We start from the raw sequence: 4,869 nt of genomic DNA on the forward strand, positions 1-4,869 counted from the left end.
TTTTAACTCTAAGTTCTTCTTCCAAAAGCATGAAAATTTGGCTTTAAAAGATATTATATTGAAAATATTCTTTTGGTATTTCTACTTAGGTTACTCTCTTTTTATTCTAAAATTCTTTCCTTTACTTTGAAAAACTACTTTTAAGTGATCTTTACTTTTATTACATGTACTCCCACCTTGAGACTAAGCTTCATTTGACATAGTATATTTTTATTTTCTTATTTCTTACCTTTCCCTTTCTGCCTACAATTTCCCTCTAATGCTTGATCACGGCTCACATGGGTTCTTCAGCTAAGGTCACTTAATAATGGAATGGAAAAAAAAAAATAGATACTATGAAAGTCCAAAACATGTAATACTAATAAGCAAGCGAGCATTTCATAAACTTAGTTTTTCAAAAAGAAAATAAATTTTAGAACAGAGGAGTTACCCTTTCTAAATAACCAAGGAAAAAAAGAAATTATTCACACTTCATATTAATATAAGAAAATACTTACAAGGATTATGTTACAAACTCCGAAGCACTTAGAAACTTGGAAGACAAAAGTTGAGACACTTGAAAGTTGGACAAAGACAAGGACTTGAGTGATTTTTTCTTATTTTTCTTTCTAAAGAGTGTTCTCTATTTATAGTGGTGAATACCCTGAAAGACTGACTACTGACAGAATCAGTGAAGAAATAAGATAATCATGTCGGGTACTACTTTGGGCCCCATGGCACATCATTCAATCCTCCCTCTCTTGGTTCTTTGTTTACAAAATATTACAAAAAGAAAAGAAAAGAAGAAAATAAAACACGTATAAGGATTCTCACAACTTTTCTTTAATGGAGCAGAGTAAAGGTCATTTGCTCTTAAAGTATTGACAGATGCAAATAATTACAATAGTTTTGTCGTTTTTTGGCTTGAATTCTGACACATATTTTCAGGCGTGAAGGAGAAGCCTTATCTCTCAAATAATTATGCTGGCCATTGTCATTTTCCGGCTAAGTTCTTCTTGGTGAAGCTCCCTGTAGATGCTTATTGATGTAGATGCTTGATGGCAATCTTGGATGCTCTAGACGCTTGTTTTTTTTTTTTTTTTTTTTTGACCCTCACCTAAACATTTTATCCAAAAGGTCATCAAGGTCTACTGCTGAAAGTTGATCATAAAAATCTACCTTATTAGCTGGTTCATCCTCCTATTGATCATCATCTTGAAGTGTTGGTGACTCATGGGAAACACTATGCTGATAGTTAGGATATTCACTTTCATCGACAAATGTCTCTTTGCTGAAGGGAAAACTTGTAATAGCCAAGTTACAATATTCTCTAGCTTTTATCTTCACAGACGAGGTATCCATAGTTTCCATTATAAGCTAATAGAGGGTTATTAGCGAATTTCCTCCATTTGTTAAGCTAATCTTTGAGTGAAAATTTCTTGCATGGCCAAGGTCTTTGGTTGAGAAGTCCTAGGTATCTTGAAAAACTTGAGGTTCCTCTAAGGTACATTTTATGCTTAGCGAGAATATACCTTATTCCTTTCCATTTTTTTTAGCTTGCCACTTCAACAAATGGATGATATTCTTCTGTTATGCAAAGCACTGAATGAGCAAGTTTATTTCCAAAACTATCAGTCTAGTCTGGTTTTGAAAAAATCATTCTAGAAACAAAACCATAGTCCAATAATTGTGCGGCTGTTAGACTACGGGTTTTGCCTTTTATCTCTATCTCTAATGGTTCAAAAGTAGCTAAATTTATCTGCCAAAGGTAGATGTTGAAGTCGAGATTACACTGGCATCTTCCAAAACATTTTGGCCTTTCTCTACATTGTGTTTCTTGTGTGCATGGTTGTTCTTCATCATCATAGAGATAAGTTCATTGATAAGCCATACAAGGGCACTAAACTCCTGCTATAAAAAAGGTCTTGGAGAAACTGTTGTATAGTAATTAGCTCATTATTTCCACTATCTTCAGCTAGGATATATATAAAAGGCTTAATATCCTCAAATTCCTTACTTTTCTCATAAAAATATTGAATGATAGAATGCTTGAAAAAATACATTCTAGCACTCAATTGATCATATTCCTCACTGGTGAGTTGTTTGATTTCTTGGATTTGAACGGGAGTGGGTGATTTATCGAGAGTTAATATTTTAAGCTGGGTGGTTAGGGTTCGAATGGTTGCTCTCAATTGTTTTTCTTCGTATCGAAGCTGGTCTAGCTCTTCACCAACTTTTTTTCCTTTATCCATAATTTTCTTGAAATTTCCAATAAGGCCTTCGCAATGTCTGCATAATTGAAGAGAACTTTGTGATTCTGTATTAAGCTACGAGTTAGAACTACAACTTCCTGTTATCTGACTTATTGGAACTCCACTTGTAGCAAGAATAGATGACTACATCGTGTCCAATGTGTCCAGATAATCTTTGGCTGCTTGGCTGATCATATAACTGGTTCCTATTTGTTTGAGAGCATATGTACTAGTGTAGACATCCCCGAACGTCCCGGGAGGAAATCCCGTTTTGTTCATTGGGCTTACTACAGTTCGGACTCAACGTCACGGTCCTGTATCTAATCTCGCGGAGTGTAATGCAAGACCGATGAATCGTCAAAGAGTCCAAATCTGGCAAATCGTTTTGAAAAATTGATTTTTAGAAAGAAGTGTCAAACATGGACTGCTTTGCCAGATACAGAGTCGCCACCTAAATATTTTATTTTGGGAGAATTTAGGAAACCCTAACTTGTGCCTAAGGCCACGTGTCCGTCATCACCAAAGTTGCCTCGGCTCGGGAACTTAGGTACAATTGGGAAAGGTCACTTTGTGAGCACCCCCGTTTTCCCGATCAAAGATCGGCCTCTACTAACCATGATATCGAGCTTTGAAAACATTATGTGCTCTTATTCCGGTTATTAGTCTAGAATTACTATGTGATGCACACAACATACAAGTGTAGATTGGATCGTTTGAGTTGGAACAAAATATTTCATGTTTGTTTATTTGAAAGATGGTTTGATGGTGCTACTCGCAAGTAGGCTAAGACATGGATTTGCCACCCTCAAGTGGGCTTAGAAAACATGGTGATTTGCCACTTTCAAGTGGGCTTAAAACTCGCAATCAATGAATTGTTCCAATTCAAGTAATCCAACCTTCACCCACAAGCATTCAAGCAGTTATATCACATAAGCAAATAGCCTCATGGTAAGCATGCTATCATGGCAGTCACTCACACGCATGCAAGGATGCTAAAGCATAAACACATACCGAGTACTCCGAGTCAAAACAAAAACTAGTTAGTAATCAATGCATGACCCTAGTTCATGTTAAGATGGCTAATGCAACACAGGCAAAAATGCAACTAAAAATAGGCTCGGCTATTCTAAGATGGCATATGAGATGCTACAAATAACATGTATTCAACTTTGAAATTGAAATATAATGCAGTTAGTATGATGCGCCGAGCCCGGTGCATGCAATACAAATGAATGAATGCAAGCATGCATGCAAACATATAGATGCTAATTGAAACATGCTCTAAAACTAACCATCACAAGCTGGTAAGTAAAAGGGAGAAAGACATGGGGTTGGAAGACATACATCACACACACATACACTTATTACAACATTGCCCTCCTCGGAGGGTCCGAATAAATAATACACAACTGAATGAATAACGAATTACAACTAATTATTACACAACCCTAATTAATTAACAAATTAACTAAAATAAATAAGCTAGCATGCAAAACATATGAAATGGACTACCTCAGCTCAGTCTTGAATGATAAGGAATGCATGCATGCTCGAGTCGTCTTGCCGAAAAATCCATCGCAATGCCCCGATTTGCCTCTGTTTGCAACTGGTCCCGGAACACTGTACAAAACTCCAGAAAGCTGAAACTCCACCATGCTGTAGGGATACTACCGACCAGTTTTTGTTGCTGACTTCCGGTTTGCTGCAACAGAGAGCAAGAAAGGGACATGGCAAAGTATTTTCAACATATGTGTGCACAACCACTCTCCCTGTCATTGCATAAGCTCTAGGGAGTGTAGTCCTCGATCCTCATGCCACCAATCGCGTATCTCGATGCATGATGGCCGAGGAGTTAGATTGCACAACTCGATGTAAAATGAATGCACATATGAACACAACAAGGCCTAAACTCCATCATGGGTAATCTGAAGTGTCGGTGACTGAGAATCGAGGCACGTTTCGTCACTTGGAGTATGAAACGTCTCTCGTTTTCCGTGTTTGGACTAAACCCTATTCCAAACACAATGCAATATACATGGCATACACAATACGACTAGCATGCAACCCTAAACGCAATGCAACCTAATCATGTTAGCATGCGAGGGATGATATGCAAACATGCAACTAGCATACACAATGCTATGAACTAAGAATGGCATACGCAATGCACATGAACTATATGGCATACGCAATGCACACATGGAGACTAACAATGAAATGATCAAGGCATGCACAATGCAATGGTCAATCATGCAACAACATGGACTAAATGACATATACAATGCAAGATGGACTTAAACTAAAATGAATGGGTTTCAGCCACACTCAAATCAGTGGTCAAACATGATGAAATTAGGCAACAAAAACATATGCAGATATGCACAAATGCAAGGAACCAAACCTAAGGCACCAAATGCAACTCTACCAAAGCATGGCAAGGGATGAAATATGGCATACAATCACACATTTTTCAACTCTAAAATGACATGCAAGATGGTCCCGAATCGTGTAAACACCTCACACAATGTATGCTAGATAGCCCGGATACCGAAACTAGTGAAGTGCATTACACTAGAGGTACACAAAGCAATGCTCAAATGACCCAACCAGCCCCAAACAATCCCTATGCAGGTCCAAG

The sequence above is a fragment of the Camellia sinensis genome, chromosome 4, assembly GCF_055761805.1.
Source record: "Camellia sinensis isolate YWXY chromosome 4, ASM5576180v1, whole genome shotgun sequence".
Taxonomy (NCBI): Eukaryota; Viridiplantae; Streptophyta; class Magnoliopsida; order Ericales; family Theaceae; genus Camellia; species Camellia sinensis.